Below are 18,489 nucleotides of genomic sequence, written 5' to 3' on the forward strand. Positions count from 1 at the left end.
CTGGTAGTCTTTGCACAGTCTTCATTCTTGACTGGTAATGCGCTCCACTTCCTTAAATTGGAGAAATTTCCCAGTATAGACAAGGCCCTGGAATTGTACCAAAATCTATCTGCGTAGGAAGGGTTAAAACAACCTGAGTAGCTAAACCCCTGCAGCTATCATATAAGCCAGCCGCTTTTAGACAAATTGAGCAAAATAGTCCTTTCAGCTCAGCAGGCACATGACTAGCCGCACAAAGGAGTCCTTCTAGAAATCCCATGAATACCCCCATTATCCTAAGGATTGAGCACAGAGCCACGCATTTCACGCCCACTGCCACCTGTGATTAGCTTTTTTACAGTTATTATGGAGTACTTTGATGGCGATGATTGTTTAAAGGCCTCAACAAGCGTGCTAATGTGACTTGAGGACTTGACTCCTTTTCATTCCCTGGTTGCTCCAGCTATCACACTAATTTACTTTAGGCAAAGGGGACAATAAAAAAAAAAATCTGCTCAAAGAAATCACTTAGCATAAAATTGATTCAGTCTCTTAAAGAAACGCATGCTAAAGTAAATTAGATATATGATCAAACAAAGCTAACAGTCATTTGAGCTTTGGACTCTTGTGTAGCACTTTAAGTTTTTAACAGAATCAGCCAAAGAAAAACAAAGGAAGAAGCAAAGAGTGGCTACGGCCAATTGGTTTGCATGGAATTTTCCTTTGCTCTGCTTGGTGTTCTACAGTGCAAATGTGAAGCAAGATGTTGGCTTCAGGGAAAATGTATTTTACTGTTTGCAAGAAGTGCTTCCAGAATGGATCACATTGTACCAGTCAGTACAAAATAAACTGATACCAAGGGAGCACTAAAGGGGATTGGAGTGCATACGAGAAAACGAGGGCTCCAGTGGTGATGAACAAGTGAAGAGGTATGAGGACTTTTTTGCTTTCCATAGAGAGGTTGTGTCTATCTTAGTCTTGCAGTTCAAAACAGCATATAGGGGTACAAACAATAGAAGTAATTGAACAGCAGTCCATAATCTCTCAAATAGTTTCTCTCCTTCTGTTTATTACATGTGCTTAGTTGAAGTATTCAGATGTAGCTGTCAGTATCTAGTAAGCTGAGTTGCTCTCCAGTTTCACACTTGCAAATACACATTTTTACTGAGAGCCACGGTGCATTTCTTTCTGTTTTCAAGGCAATTTCAGAGGTAAAGGCCTAATAAATACTCAGGGAGCAGACATAGCTGGCCTTCACAATTTTTTTACTGAAACTGAAAATAGATTTGTTGTTCTATCCTTGCCATTTTGTGTTGTCAATATGTCCTGTGGTTAGATCCACATATGATACCACCTGCTGCCCAAATTGCAGAACTCTGTCCTGGGAAGCAGGTGAATACGGTCCAGAGAAAGAACTGGTTACAGTGCCCAAGCTGACTGAATTCTGCCTTCACAGAGGAGCAAACACCACTCCCCTATTTAAAACCAGTCATCAATATCCCCTTTTAAGCTTGTCATCGGTACCAGCATAACACAATGTAATTTACCAAGTCGCCTAGATTTAATAACAAAAATGTACCGCTGCAACTCTGTAAACAGGACATGTTCAATCACACAAAGGAACTATTTTTCTTCAGAAGGCATTACTGTTCTACCCCAGCAGTAACCACAGCTTCCTGATGTAATAGCTAGTGGAATTACCTGTGGCACAAGTATTTTAAGTATTTTCTAGACAGAAAACAAGATTCGTGAGTAACAGAGAGCAATAGATGAACAGGGGTAGTTTTGGCTTTCGGAGTAGGGGAAAAAAGATGAAAAGATTATACAGCTTTTCGGGGACATAACTGAGAGGACTCGATGTGTGGTCATATGGTGCTGATCAGCACATTGCTGTTGAGTCCATCTATTACTGAAGTTTTGGACTCTTCGTATTCACTCACACTCACCTGTAAAAATCAACACCAACAAATCTGCAGTAAATCAATGAAAACGAAATTAGTGTCCTTTCTTTGTTTTCCTGGTCCTTCCAACCTCTGTAGGGCTGTGGCTCGACAAGAAGTTTTTGGCTGCAAGCTTATTAAATTACTGCCTTCCTGGGGAGTGGTGCCAGGCCCATCTCCATGGCACAAGTGTGCCACTCAGTCCACTGTACCACCAAAACTGCTGACACAGTGATCCAGGTTACAAAAAAATACCAAACCACAAGAAGAAAAGCTGATAAAACTGTAGGTTTTGAAAAATAAAAATACTATGAACTGGTTTCCAGTGCATCCCCATAAACATGTTCATGTACTGTGATCAAGAGGGTCACACGATGCACGACTGGGTTGGGAAGGGCAGGAACAGGAACACCTTTGAATCCAGCTGGTGCCAAACACCTTGTAATGTCAAAAGACAGCTTAATCCGGGGGTTCATTCATTCAGCTCTACTCTCTGCTCATTCTCCTTGCAGAAATGGCACGGCTGGCTATGCTTATATTTAGAGTCTTATTCAGAGGCATTTTTCAAAAGCCATTCTCTAAGTACTGGAATTAATAAAAACTTGGTGTTATGGATTTGTGTGAAGAAGTTGATGGAATTGTGAGATCCAAATAAAGCTCAAAGAAGTTATCAGGGTGCAGTCCCTCTCTCCCGCTATGGCCCTTGAGTTTGTTATGTCTAAAAAGATGCCAGTGTATGTTAAGTTTTCCCCTAAGTTATGGCACCAGTAAGGTCCTTTACATAGAGGCTTGTTTTCGTGATAGTTGTAATATTCAATGAGACTTTATTTTCCATTAAATTTCGCTGAAATATGTCAATATGCTTCCAAGCTATTGAGGAAACTAGAACACAGCCAGAGAGCATGATCATTTTGGCTTTGCTTCCCTAGGATTACCAAACATAATCTCCTTTCCTTCATCCTTCAGGTCGAGTCTTATGTCACTGGTGTTTACATCTGAAAACGAGGTGGCCGTGTAGCCACGTAGCCACAAGCCCACTCCGTGGATGCATGACTGTGTAGTGCACCAGCTAACAGCGAAGGGAAGAGGAGCTAAGCATCCTCCACCTTTCCAGTAATTCTGTGCTTGGCTAGCACCATTCTTGCTTGGTTTCCTTAATGAACATGGCTTTAATTGTGGTGGAACAGTTTCTATTAATGTAATAATGCTTGTATTTGCAAAAAGGCTGTGTCACATTTATCATTATCAAAAGATGTGTACAGGCAGGCAGCATTTCCATTAAGAGGCCACACATGATGCTCTCTGGAGTTTCTGTGGTAATAGTCTAATACAATTTGTCTTCCTAAAATTCTAGTCTCTTGTAAGACATAACCCCCTTTTTCTACTTCCAGGGATCACGCTGCTTGGCACAGTCATCAATCTCTTCCATGACTGGCCAATCTAGGCCACAATTCAGGGAGAATATCTGTATTTGGTGATAAAAGACAAGAAAGATTCTGTTTCTTCAGGTTCAATCCCAGTTCCATTATAATTCAATGGGAGCTTTGCCATTGACTTCAAAGGGCCAGAAGGCTACCCCTGGCCGTGTCCTGGGAGAGCAACATGATCTTAGTGGTGTCCAGGGGCTGAAAAGAATGGCTCCTTTTGGAGCAAAACTTCTCCAAGTTTAAAGCCGATCTTTCATTAGAGGCCGCAAGGTCTGGTCTTCCCGAAAAATATACCAAATAACTGTATCACTGGAGAATTTTAAAAGAGCTGTTATTTTATGCCCTAGTCATTTCAAAGCAGATTGGGTTAGTCTGGCAAAAGCAATTTCTAAAGGAGTAACATAAAATATTTAAAGATTTATAGAACAAGTGGCCCACTTAGGGGCTCATCTAAGTTTTACTAAACATCTCTGGTTATGCCTTGCTATGTCAGCAAAAGGAGGCTGAGATTTAAATAAATAAAACCTAGTAGAATGTAATAACAGGTAGGGAAAAAAAAAATGATACATCAAGTTCCTACTGAAAGGAAAATTGAGCTCTAAGTGATCTCCATACCAACAGCTATGTTTGTCTATCCAGCTGAAAAGGAGACAGCTTTAATCTCGAGGCTGCATGTTATTTAACTAAGCTGAAATTGTTTTCAGTGATGTGAAGTGCATCCGCTGAAGATAATGATCCCATTTTGGATTGGCTCTTTATTTTTTTTTAACAAAGGGGGACAGGTGGATATACTGAGCAGAAATGTAAACAGGTTTGTTTTTTTCATTAACTCCAGCAAATCATCACAGTGCCTAGTTCCATGAAGTATACATTTGTGACATTCTTTACAACTGTTTTGTTTTCCTCCCTTCCCCTCTCATCAGCGTGTTATGGCCTGCTTAGGAAGGGATTTACTCCAGAAACGCCAAAAGTGCCCCTAGAGTTAAATAAGCCACCAATTCCTTTCAGTTCAGAATGACATGTTAAGTAACTGCTTAATTAGATACTTAAAACTTGAAAGGGCAGACTCACTTTCCTAAATTAGCAACGACTACATCCCATCGTACCGTGATGAACCTCCTTCTGTTTCAAAGCTGAACATGAATTATTGAGAAGGGCTAAAGGGTGATGGCTAGCTTTTTGTTTTACCACTGTTCAGTCTGCATTTTTGATGTATGTAAGCACACAAGGAAATTTGTTGATAAATTTCAAAAGTTTTCACAGCAAAGAGAAAGACAATAGCAGTCTTAACCTGCTACTTCTGCATTTTCAAGTGTCTCCTCTCCAAGTTCTGCTTCCTGCATGTATTATGCTGGTGACACCAGCTCTACCTTCCAAAATCTTGTTTTTAAAAGGTTATTTTGAGAAGCAGAAATACAGGAGAATACCCCATTACAGTCCAAGCTTGGACAATGATGATACGCAGTGAGCAGAAAATATATCAGATGTCACCATTCCTCATTTCAATGTAGTATGCAGAGCACAAACCTGCAAGGGTCAGCATTTTCTTCTTGAGTGAGCAAAGGTCTTACATTTGTACTTCACTTCAGTCACGTGTATGACCAATTATTGCAAGGTACAACATATGAGTTGAAAGTGAGACCTACTTTCTCTGCCTTGAGTAACCTGATAGATCAGTGATTTAATAAAGTCCACTGTACATCTTTTCTTTCTAAATGACAGAGGCCCACTCACACTAGTTTGAGGTTATTTGTTCATATTCAGTTCTCGAGCACTCCAATGTAAAAATGAGAAATTCACTGTAGTCAGTGACTCATTAGGTCAGGTGACCTAAAGCTGAATTTGGGCCCTTTTAATCCCTGGAGAGAAGCTGTCAGATAAAGCTTAGGAACTTAAGCAAAAATGAAGAGGTATTATGGCAGTCCTGATTAATGGGGAGCTACAAGTGCACCGGGTACCCAGGGCCATATGGAGGACGATGGACCATGCAATACATCTACCTGCAGTACGTCATTAATAACCTTCCTAAATTGCTGCGAGCCCCTGAATATACTGCCTGTGCCTGGATTTTTATTACCCTACTTGAGAGTCCGCTGCACTGGTTTCAGCTCCCCAATCCCCCCTCTGTGCCAGATGACCTTCTGACCCTTTTGCAGGGTGCGCAACATGGGGCTTTGGCTTGTGACTCTCTGTGTACTACCACAACAACAACCACCATGCTAGGTGATAAATTGTTGGCAATGTTCACAGGGGAGGAAATCCTCTCCTGGCTCTTTTCAGAATGGCTATTTTAGCTTTGCCACTAGGGCATTTACAAGAGGATCAGAGGTTCTTCTAATGCCACCTTGCCCTCTCAGGTTAATTTATGCCTGGTTCTTTATGCCTGTTTAGTTAAGGACATGCTGCAGGTATGGAGAGAAAAACGTCACAGAATCGCCACCTGGCTCCTCTGTTTTGATCTGGCTGGCAAACGCCAGAACCTTTGAACAGCAGGTTGCTAAATAATAAACAGACCGTGTCTTCAAAAACACCCAGCGCTTACTTAAAATGGTCATTTTGTATCTGGTTAGTCCCTGGCACAGGTGCCAAGCTCTAAGGCATGAGGCTCCCCTTTCCTACCTCCATCCACCCAAGTACAACAACAAAAAGTACAAGAAGACACAACAGCAATGAAGTGTAGTAAAAGGTTATAATCCAGCCTACCAGCAACAAGGAACATGAGGAACAGCAACAACAAAACCCCTTTCTGAGCGTAAAAACTTCAGGAAAGAGAAGGAAAAAATAAATAAACAAGGATGAAAGAAATGCCCAGTGGCAACCATTTTCAGTGTGACCTAGTGAGCTTTCAACTTCAAACCAGTCAGATCAAGAGCTTCCCAGAGGCATCACCTAGGGATCTGTCATTCACACATCAAGCCTCGTTCACTCTGCCTTGTCTCACGCAGACACGCTGCCAGATACAGAAATACCATGGCCTTCTTGCACGATAAGGAAAACAGAACAAACCAAAAAAACCTCCCAGACCAACAGCAATCCTGAAAACCAAGTGCACTGACAAGCCGTGACCCTACTGTCCACAAAAGGGCAATGTCACGAAGTAGACCAGAAGAAGGATGCAAACAGAATGGTAATTGGGTAACCATCTGCTCTTAAAATGCAATTCTAGCTGGAGCCTTCCAGTGAGCCTTTCCCACTCACGAAGATGATGAGAGCTGGGATTTACTGGAAGGAATCAATAGCTGCCCTGGGTGCTTTGCAAACTGAGGGAGACCATCTTCTTTCAAGCTCACCATTTGGCTTCTGAGCAATTTACAGTGCGCTACCGAGATGGGGTGCTGGTGTTCGGAATATCAAATAGAAAAAAACAGTTGCACCTCCACTATTATACAGCTCTTATCGTACATTATTATATACCAGAAATGACTGATGTTATTCAGAATGTGTCCTTCAGCCTGACAGTTTGAGAAGAAAGCTCAGAAGCCAAAGACTAATATTTTTGGGGAAGCACAAAAGGGCAAGAAGCAGTTGGGAAAGGAGAGAAATATGCTTGTCTCTGCAGTTAAAATATGCAATATCTGACTGAATATACTTTTACAAAATAGTTTTAAGTAATGCACGGTAATCGATTTTTCAATGACGGTTGCAATAATTTATCAATAGCAGCCACACAGTAACTATGCTTATTTTTGCCCAGTCCATTTCTACCATATTAAAAGTATCGTGGAATCTGGAGACACCCATTAGGAAAATACCTCAAGTATTTAGTGTATAAGCTTGGCATTTACGGTCTGAAATAGGGACAGGCAGCAATGGTGAATCCTTGGCAGTTTTCTTGTTCAAGATAGATGAAGAACTCTGTAATTTCAGACCAATACTGGGAAGCTATATACATACACCACCTTTTCCATGAATCCATTAAACTAAGGAGTGAAAAATGGGCAGACTTCCTTACGTTTTCAACAGTTTATACGGCCTCTTTCACACAAAGTAAGTAGACTCAATAACAAGTGAGTAACAGCCACTCTCTAACAGAAAGTGAGACATTTTTCATCAAATTATTTGTTATCAACCTTTGAACTTGCTATTTTCGAACACTTGCTAATCAGCCATTAGACAAGTTTCATTTGAAAATTAACAAGTACTTGGAAAGTATTTTCAAAAAAGCCAGTATTGCATACTTGCACTTATAGCATGACTGAAGATGACATACTTGTGGAGCAAGGTATAAGTCATCTTGCATTTCAGGACGAAATATTATCTAGTCACCACTATCATCTAAACATTATCACTGGGAAAGAATGATACGTCTGACTCTCAGTTCCAGACAAATGCTGCAGATGAAGCCATTTGATGACCTGAAAATACGTTTGCATCAATGATGCTCCTAAAAGACTCATAGAAGTTTTTCACGGCAATATTACCAGAAAGAAGTTCCCAAGGTGGCTATAGAAAAGCATACCTTTATATATATTCAGCAATATCTTTCAAGATGGTGGTCAACATCTGTGAAGTGTATCTAGGAGTCATCTGCTTAGATACTAGAAAGGATATTATGTGACAGGTCATGAATAAGAAATATTCAGAACAATGCATATTCTGAATAGTTTGTGAACAATACAAAGGCTGAAATATGTTCTTATAAGCCCTTCACAGAGTAACTTAAAATAACAAAGTAATAAGCTAACGCATTTGTTAGCATGTCATCTGCAAAGAGATGACGGGACATATGGGTAGCTAAATTATTTCCAACAAAGAGTTTGTTACCAGACAAGAAAAATGTGGTCCAGCTTTGACTCAACTGGCTTTAATTACCACTTTCTCTTGACCAAGACTGCATGGGACTTCATTCTCAAAGTGGGCTGATCTTACAGCAACTGTGGGACAGTACAACCTCGGATGGGGAGACTGTGCATAGCGTCGCTTCAAAGAAGTCAGTGAAAGTCTGGCAGTTGACTCCAATAGGCTCCAGAGCAGGCTGTAAATGGAGAAGCCGGCTCCGAATGTCTTCCACCAGTTGGCAAACAAATGAGACATCATGTTTGTGCAGTTCAAGCATTGTTGCCAAATTCTAATAGAATGAGAGTTTCTGTAATCCCAAAAAGGGGCTATGTGATCCTTGGAAACAAGACTCTCTTGTCTGGCCTTCCATTCATTTTGTAAAACATGTTAAGTTTAATTTCAGTGCTTGGAGCTGCAGCTGGCCAAGGAGCAAAATCACATTCGTGTGTTAAAAAAAGAACTGGAAATGGATGCAAGCTGCTAAATTTTGATACTGATCTGCAGCCAACCTCCAGAGAATGGTTGGGTCAGGACTTTTGGGCTTTTTCCACTAAACAAGCAAAACATTACTTTATTTTTTTATAATCATAAAAGCAGATTTTCTTGTCACTTCTTTTTCTCAATGTAAGTAATATTTGAGATGCAATATTAAACATGTTTGCTTTCCAGTGAAAAACATCAGTGCACTACACACCTCTCTCAATAGTTATTTTGATTGGATTTAGCAATGCCAGCCAATTATCTCTGAAGCTGCACCATCTGCAGAATTATGCTTTCAGGGCAGTAATTTCAGGAATGAAGAAATACCTGGTGTCATTCAAAGCAGCTAAGTAGAGAATCTGTGAATGATGACAGACATTTTCTTTCCATGGCTACTGACCTCCCATGTCCATCCCCCCCAGATTCCCTGGCAATATTAATTACCCACCTATTTCCAAAACTGTTGGGCCAAATCCTGATCATGAGAACTGAAACAGGCACAGGAATATGTCATCTTGCCAGTCACTGAACGAGACATGGCTGGGGTAACAATGAGTTCAAACTCACTGTAAACATTGCAATTTCACCACTGAACTCTTCACACTAAACTGTTCAGTAGTGCTAACCACAACTAACTACCACTAGACAGCCAATGACTGAGTACCGAACACTCTCCTAACTGTTATTGCTCTCTGAGGTCGCCCTGTAATCTCAGACTCTTTGGAATTTGATCCAGGGCCCACTGCAGCCTTCGTGAGTCTTTCCAGAGAGCTCAACAAACCCTGGTTCAAGTCCTCGTGAATTCAATTCCTCATACGTTAGCCTAATCAAATTAAATTAATCTTTGCTTTATCACAGCTGCCAGGTAACATTTCTCGTGAGAGTTTTTTCAGTTTGGTACATATGCCTTGCATATTTCCTATACTCCAAGAGTCAGTTAGTATTAACATACAATCGCTTGTTTATTAAATATAAATGAGGCAGTTAAAGGTGTACGTTTTCAGCATGGTGGATAGGAGGATCACTTTTGCAATTCCCATTAAACTTTATGAGAACCATGGGGCTTGAAGCCAACTTAATTCTCCCACACCAAGCTAAAAATGAACCCCTAAATGTTATATGCCTGCCATGTTTGGTTTCTATATTTATACTTCAGGCATATAGTTACTGACAAAACTGAAAGCACTGATAATATCTATCCCAGAAAGCAAGTATTCCCCTGACAGAAAATAGACTACGGTATTTTACAGTATTGAATGTGACCTCTACTGTATGTAGACATACAAAATATTTTGAAAAGCCAAATAACCAAGGTCTACAAGCCTTTGTAGTTGTTTGAAATTTTGTTAATGGATTTTACATAGCTGGCCGGTTAGTTGAACAACATGCTCAAGGGAGAGAAGCTTCTGGAATGAAAAACATTGTAGATAGAAGAAAAGGGAAACAGGGAAAGGAAGAGGTTGCAGCAAAAGCAGAGGCTGAAGTGAGTAGGTAGCTCATACACCTGGACCTCAGAGGGGATGTATTTTTCCTGTGCATCTGCCTCAAAGCCCTGGGTAACCAAAGGGACTTTCACACCAACAAAATGCACTTTTTGGAAAATACCTTTTCCCAACGCAAGACCTCTGCATTGCTGACAGCAGTGAACGGCCCGTGCAGACCAGCAGCACCAGGATCTTATCCTCAAAAAAGCAGCTTTTAATTCTCTACGTGCTTCACTAAGTAAGCAGTCTAGCTGAACGCTGTCATCTAAAGGCTAAACACATTCCTGCCTGTTTTTCAGCTTACACTCCAATACACTCTTATCCTCAAATCCCAATTTCATTTTACATCTCCTATACACCTTGCCCCACCAGATAAGTTACCTCTTCTCATGTGTTTTCTGAATGTTAAAGGTGTTACAGTATTTTTGATCATTGTTGTATAATACTGTATGATTAAAAGTGCTGGTTGAAATGCTATTTTTCCCATCACATTCAGAGTACAGACAGAAATTTTCATTCTACTTGGAATATTTTTTAAGTAGAATGTTCAAGTTCTCATAAAGGCTATAAACATAATACAACTTTTTTTTAAGGTAACAGAAATTCAACCCTCTGAGACATTACATTTCTTATCTAGTCACATCTTTTATGTTATTTTTGGGTGTTATTTACCTGTTTTAGTATGCTGAGTGTCTATGAGTCTTCTACACTTGAGACTTCTCTGATGACATGGGCTTACTGTAACTCAGCTTCCTCATCTCAGTAGCAACCTTCTAGTAAAAATGGCAACAGGGTTTACATTTTGGTTTAATGCTTTTTTTAAAACCATCCACAATGACAAACATGTGAGACAACGAGGCTTCACTCCTATCCTGGAATCTGTCTAAAATTCGATTACACTGGAGCTATTCTAGACCTCTTAAGATGCTTTTGTTTGGATTCTTGGCTGGTTTCCAGCCATTCCATCTTTAATTACTGGACACTGCTGCACAGCTTGCAAACAGAGATACTTCTTCCCGTATTATTTCCTCTGCTGTTTCAAGCATTCATTTTACTTACTCTTTTTACTTGGGGCTGAATTAGAAAAAGATAAATTCTTTCTCAGTCTAAAAATATTTAATTGGCTTGTAGGCTAGCTTAAAAAGCCCTAACATTTTCATCTATTAAAATCTGAACCTAGCCTGAGATCACATGCATACCTATATTAAATATGAAATGCAGAACTAAAATAACAGCTAAAAAGTATGGCTATAGCAACAAGGACAGGAAGCTCACAGCAAAGTTGATCTTTACTACACTTAGAGTACCCAGCAATTGCCATGTTGGGTGTTCTCTGAGTTTCCTCTACTTGTAAATAATGTATTCCTGAGGCAGAATGTTCAGAACAGAAATACAGTATTTTGATTGACACTCGTAACACAGCAACTTCTCGGAGAAATAACATTTCTCTAGTCTGTGGATGGATGTCTCTAGGACCCCAAAGTATGGGAAACTGCCTCATCCTTACCATTTTTCATCATCTCTAGAATTCTCACTGCTGCTTTCCAACTTCATTCACCAGTATATACTTCAGAAAAGCAGAATATTTACTAAAACGCAAGAGGTATATAGTTGCCAAATTTTGTCACAAATAAATTTTAGCCTGATTGTGAGAAACAGTTTATTTCTGCGTGAGATTTTTTAACACCTATTAAAACAAACAGCTAGCACATGGTAAGACCGTTGTATTTGGGCATTGTGCATTCCAATTACGTGAAACATTTACACACGAGGTTTCAGTCCAAGCCTTAACAAATACAAGTGCTAGCTAAAAAACTGAGATCCTGTACCAGATTTTGTACACCTCAAAGTTCACAGGTGGTTGGATGCAGGGACAGGACCATCTCATTTCAGGTTAATGTCAAACATGGAGCTGAGAGGATGAAGTAACTAAGAAAAGGATCTTTTTAAGCAGCAGTTAAGTCAATCCTATTAAACTTTACTGGGGATTTACTTCAGGAGAAGCTTATTTGTGTGGTGACCGGATCTGTGCAAAACCTTTGTTACAAATGATAAAACATTTTCAGCCTTGGGGCAGGCTGAAAACACCTTTTCTTGAACATGTACCAAGGAACATGTGGATTTGACCTGATTAATATTTTCAGATAGAAAACACGCATAGGCTGATAATACTGCAAAGTTTTGACCTCAGCTATCAAAGCATGTTTGCTGACTTTGGCTGAGTTTCTCTTTCAGATTTGGTGCTTGAAGCCCAACACAGGTTGAATGTATACAAAGCAAAAGTGGGAAAAAATAATATTTGTACAGAGCTCTGCAAACTGACCCATACTCAACTCTAACAAGAACATAATGGTTTACCCAGCTGCAAAAGAACAGAAGCAAGAAGCATAAGAGAAATGCCTCTGCCTTCTTAATTTTAAAGATGTGTTTGGATTTTAGTACACATGGGAGATTTTTTTTTTTTTCTGAATGCATGCATGTATACTTTAAAAAGTGCATCACTCGCATTTTTAACCACATTAAAACATGTTTAAGCCAGAATGGAAGATTGCTTCCACTGAGAGCAAAGAAGGAAAAAAAAAAAGAAAACCAACCTATAAGACTGACTTTATAAATCTTTGGATTATCCTGCAGTCTGTGGGGTATCTTCTATCTAAACTACCGTAACCCACAAGGGGATTAGAACGGATAGTCTCTTGCTCGCTCCTCTGAGTCACAGCACTAGCAAATAGACCCTCAGTGCAGCGTGGGCAGACAGGAAACCACTAAAGCCAGAGCAGTGATTATGTGCATGCTCTGTGAGACACATTGAGCAGTGAGCCGAAATGTTTGTGTGTGTCAGATCAATCTTTTCACTGACCAGGACAGCTGTACTCACAGGGGGATCACCAATCATCCTGCTAGGAACTGCTTCTGTCCTTCAACAGGCAATTAACGTGAGTCCATTACAGCTCCCTGGAGGCCCCTGGGGGGCTGCAAAAGGCATCGACTGAAAGGTCAGAAACCTCATGAGGACAGGAAAGAAGCTGTGCCTGGCGAAATGGAGTGGAAAGCAGTAGCTATTTGTCACCCGCTAGTAATTCAAAAAAAAGGGGGGGAGGAAGAGGGCTGAAGGGGGTCCAAGCGTTGTGCACAATTACAAGCACGTGGCAGTAGTAAGGGCATAAATAGAAGCTACAGGAGATTCTTCCTGGGACAAAGATTTTATCCAGTATTAGAGGTGGCGGAAGAGTCAACAAATCCCACTCAACTAATTCTGCAAAGAAACTGGAAGTGAAAAAGTGCACGGGCTGATTAATAGCCCACTATAGCCCTGAGAAAAATCACTGTAAGGAGTCCCTGGTGGCTGAGGTTCACCACTATGAAACAAACATTTTAGAAGAGAACCAACAAGAAATTAAGTGACCAGGAAGCACACAGAGAGTGGCATTCATACGTAGCAATATTCTTCGAAAAGAAACAACTGCTGAGGTGTTCAGTGGTGGAAAAGCAACAAACATGGTGGCTTGGGGGATACATCACAGGTTGCTCTCTATTTCTATTTTAGACTTCTGGTCAAGACCACCACATTGGTATGTTTTTGGAGGTCTCAGTTAAATGCCTACACATACCTCTCCAAGTACACCACCAACCAACTTGGCAGTTCTGCTATGGAAATGCAATCAAGCAATGCCAAGTAGGTGGCCAAAGGAGGATAAGAAGAGTCAGCATATACAGACGACTTAATTTGCACCACTGTGCAAGGCAAAGTTAGCCTAAATAAGTTCATGATGTTAATTTGGAATAACTTTTACCCAGTTCACTAGTTAACTTTCACCCACAGCATTCAACTGAAATGTTATCACTGTTGTTCTTTCCTGTGATGTGCATTTCACAGAGATCTAGCAGCACATGTGTAATCAATAGAACGAGCCAAAATATTGCAAATGTTAACTCTTCAACAAAAATAGAACTCAGAAGGTGAATAGCGAGAATTAAATTAGTGAAAAACTTTTGACAGTTTCTTTGGACATGATTCAGAATTATTTGTATAATTGAAATTGTATTTGATGCACAAAACCTAAACTGCATTAAAAAATAAAAGGACAGGAGAAAGAAACAATCTACAAACTAGGTATTGAGATGTCCTGTCTTCACATGACTGCACAGGGACTGTAAACAACACGAGCTCCACTGCTTGCTGATACAAACCACGGTAGACTTTGACTCAGTGCAAATCTCCAACATGCCTTAGATGATGTAAAATTTCTATATTCTACTTTCATGCAAAATAAATATCGGTGACTGTGTTCTTTGTTTGTAGAGAGATGCAGATAACAACTTTGGATTATTTATAATGGTATAAAATGTTTGACCATGCAGAGCACCCGTCACCAACTGATTGAAAAGGCTGGCAGATTATCGAGCGTGGATTTTTTTGTCCCACCTGCAGCTTTAGCAGGCCTCCCAGCTACATCTGTCATAGGTGAGGGCAAGGATTTCCACATGTATTTCAACATTTGGAGCCTGATCACAGTATAACAAACTGGACTCAGTTAAGTCACCTATAGTTCCAGTAGCAGAGGAAGTTCATGCGTATTTCTTACCCATTTCCCCAGGGAATTCTGTTATCCTCCAACCATCTCTTCCTTCTGTCTCTTATTTTCTGGGTTCAAACTTCATTTGTTCGCTGCCTTTGAGACTGGATGTGCACACACACTCGTGTGTGTGTATATATCCCTGAACTTTCTTTTCCCCACAGGTAGTTGAGTTTAGTAAACACATATTGTCTATTTAGATAAGCTGCAATTCCTCTACCTAGTACAATACAGAAACCTTTTTGTTCCAATATTAACTGCCTCGTCCCCTCTCCCTTGCGTTTCCCCTTGCAAAATGCTTCCAACTACAATAAAGGGTCTCACGTGTTAGTTTATTCCTGAGGGTTGCTTGACTGCATTTATGCCACCCAGCACCGCAGGTCATTACCCTTTGTGACACTGACAGTATCAGCAGGTTGATGTTTAATAGTAGCTGCCGATCAGTATCCAAGATACCAGTTAACAAGACAGTTTCTTTTAATGGCTTGTATTGATGAATGAATTAATGAAATTCCACAACTTCTTTATGTGTAGAGAGTACTCGTGTGACACCCCTGGGCAGCATACAAACCATCTCCACTAATGTTTGTGTTCAGGCTGTGGGCAGGCCAAAAGACAAAACAGGCTACAAGTTGCCCTTTCGTATGCTGTCTAGACAGCCCTGATGGAAACACCTGGAAAGATCCACAGCCAGTGACTTCAGTGCAGCAGTACTGGCCTCCGGGTATGGCCCAATGGTGACATTTAGGAAAGGTGGTAGAACAAAACTCTGTCAAATAGTCAAAATGTCCTATGGGATAAGGCCATGCAAAGTACTGACAGTGAGGGGAACTCACTCTCTTTTACCTTTGAAATGACAACTGAAAGCTTCAATGGTCAACCCACTTCTTTAAGTGTCCAAAAAGATATATATTGAGATGAATATACTGAGACAAGTTTGCTCTACCTTTAATTAGAAGACCATTAATATCAAGTGCTCAATTTTATTTGCTATCAAGCAAAGCTTCTGCTTTTTAAGGGCACTTTAACTTTTCTAGGAGCACAAGTACCAGCATGCTATTAGAACATGAAGTAAATACTAACAGCGTTAACAGTATTGTTGCCTCTTGAAGCCAGATTTGATAAGTAGGAAACAGATTTGCATATACATCCACCACTTTGCATTGATAGCAAAAGGTGCAGGTATACAATTGTGTAGCATCAAGATTTGGGTCACAGTACAAGTTACTGCAGTGCTGATACATCACCTTGGGTGTGCCGAGACCATGTCTTCCTAAAGACAAAGAGTTTGGTTTGCCTGAATAATCAACTGAACAAAACACCACTTTCTCCCAGGCAACTGAAGGTGCCGCCAGAGAGCCGGAGACTCCCATCAGCCCCATGCACTTTTCAGTGACACCTAGAAAATTCAACCAAGATGCACCAGGGGTTTGTAGACAGGGCACAGAAACCAGCTGCCCTAACTTGATTTTGGCCAGAACAATTGAGGGTCAACAGTTTACGTGTACACAAGAATAATACTTTCAGTTGCTAAATAAGATCTGTTCCTTTTATCAAATGTGGAGATTATGAGCTCTGAGACCCTGTGCCCATGGTACAATGGAGTTCCAGTGAGAGATCCCAGAGCAAGCTTGGAGCATGATGAACCATCAGGATGGCACAACATGGTGTCCTGCTGCAACAGGCTTCAGCATTGGAAGGAACAGGGCTGCACTAGTGCAGTACTGCACCCAGGTTTAGGCAGAGACACTGCAGCAGCATCACTTCCAACTCTGAAACTAGCTCATTTGGGGCCCCGTGCAGGGATATTTCTGTGGTGTTCCAATGTACTGTGTAATCAAACCCTAAGACCAAAACAACTATGAGGATGCAGCAGGATACATGTTTTATTGACAGGCGATCATAAGTTCTGTGCACAAACTATCAAGCTACTGTCTGCCACTTTCTGTCCTTCTCTTTCTTCCAAAAGAGATAAAACAGAGAGAGTAAAACCTTATTGACTCAAGTCTTTCATTGCCTATTTGGGGATAGTTCCTTATGAAGTCACCAGGCATTTGTTTGATTTATCACAAATTCATGAGGGTGTTTAACTCGTGAACGGTCACAGGAATGAAGTTAACATAGCTTGTCTAACTGTGAAAGTAAGAGGAATTTGAGACGATGGGTAAATGAGAGACCACAGTCGACACTGTTTGAAAAGTGGCAGTTACATGTGAATAGCATGGGGGAGAGAAACGATACAGTGAAAAAACAGATCTTGTTATTTTACTCAAACCCAAGGATTTGGGGTATGTTAAGGAAGAAATTTTTCACCGTGAGGGTAGTGAAACACTGGCCCAGGTTGCCCAGAGAGGTGGTAGGTGCCTCATCCCTGGAAACATTCAAGGTCAGGCTCGACAGGGCTCTGAGCAACCTGATCGAGTTGAAGATGTTCCTGCTCATTGCAGGGGGTTGGAGTAGATGACCTGTAAAGGTCCCTTCCAACCCAAATCATTCTAACATTCTACGATTCTATGATCTTGCTGTATTCCTTAACCAGCCAACACGTACTTCAGGACATAACACTCCATGCAATCAGCCCTTTAGCAGAAAGATGGAGGACAGATTTGCATTCAACTAACTGAGCAAATGTTAAGAATTTCTTAATTGCCTTAATAGTTTAATTTTATTTGTCTCTAATCTAATTAGTAAAGAGAAGTGTGCGTGGGGGGGAGCTGATTGGTGGGGAGGGGAATGCCTTCATGTCTGCAGTAGAGAAAACCTTCCATTCCCTACATGGCTTTAGTGTAGTCAGTGCTGGATGTCAACAGATTACCGTTTCCTTCTAATTATCCCACTGCGTTGCTGGACTGTCTGTTCTTGAAAACTTTCCTTAAAGGCTTTAATAGCAGGCATTCATTTCTGCTACAGATAAGGTGAGACTAGCTTTTTATGTGTAGTAATTTAATAGGAACCCAGATCTAATTTAATAGATCCTTTATGTCTCTGTCAAAGACTGTTAACATTGATTGGTGCAATGTCTCATAGAAGTCAGTAAATACATTAATCTCTCGAGAGCTTGCGACAACAATTCCGTTAACAGCATGAGCAATACAGATGGACAAACCATTATTGAATAAATGAAGAACTGAACTGAAAACTCACACAAAACCAAGTTTGAAAAACTCTGGAAATCAGGGCATTACTGACATTCCCCAGATCAGTGAATACTACTAAATCTGGACCACACCTACAGAAGTTTCAGAAGTACCAGGCTGAATTAGTTAATGTGTGCTAACACATTTTATTAAAGTTTAATTTACAAGCACTCTCCCTATATCAGGAGTCCAACCTGCAAAGGAATCAACATATGATAGACAAACTGAGAGAGACTCATCCTAGCTATGAAAGCAGGCCAGAAAAAACAGGTAGGAAACTGCTTCATGTCGCTCAGATGGAGGACATACTAGATGCATTTGTTATTTATTCACTTTTTTGTCTACACTTTCTACACTTCACTTTCTGTATGTAATAGTATGGGAAACAGTGCATGGGACTTACTTCCTGCTGGATGCTGAACATCCACAACTCCAACTGCTCTAAGAGGCTGACAAAGTGTTGCACCCCTTCGCTGAAGTACTCAACAACTCCCAGCATAGATTTTTTTCCTCTAAACAATTGGCTGTCACTGGTAATGTACATTAATACAAAGAAGAAGATTCATGAAAATTTTAATGATGGATCCAAAGGTATTCTGTGTAGCATATCACTGTGTCCTTTTTATTTCAAAGCCAGCCTATAACAGAGCTTGGGTAGGAAACAGAAGGAAAGTATCATGGCAGGA

At 40.5% G+C, this 18,489-nt stretch overlaps 1 protein-coding gene across 7 annotated transcripts in view; it reads right to left on the bottom strand.

The window, feature by feature from the left end:
* AUTS2 (activator of transcription and developmental regulator AUTS2) overlaps window positions 1-18,489 on the bottom strand; it is a 792,614-nt gene that overhangs the window by 305,476 nt on the left and 468,649 nt on the right. The gene's annotated exons all lie outside the window — the stretch shown is intronic.

Source organism: Ciconia boyciana, chromosome 17, assembly GCF_034638445.1.
Source record: "Ciconia boyciana chromosome 17, ASM3463844v1, whole genome shotgun sequence".
NCBI classification, from domain to species: domain Eukaryota; kingdom Metazoa; phylum Chordata; class Aves; order Ciconiiformes; family Ciconiidae; genus Ciconia; species Ciconia boyciana.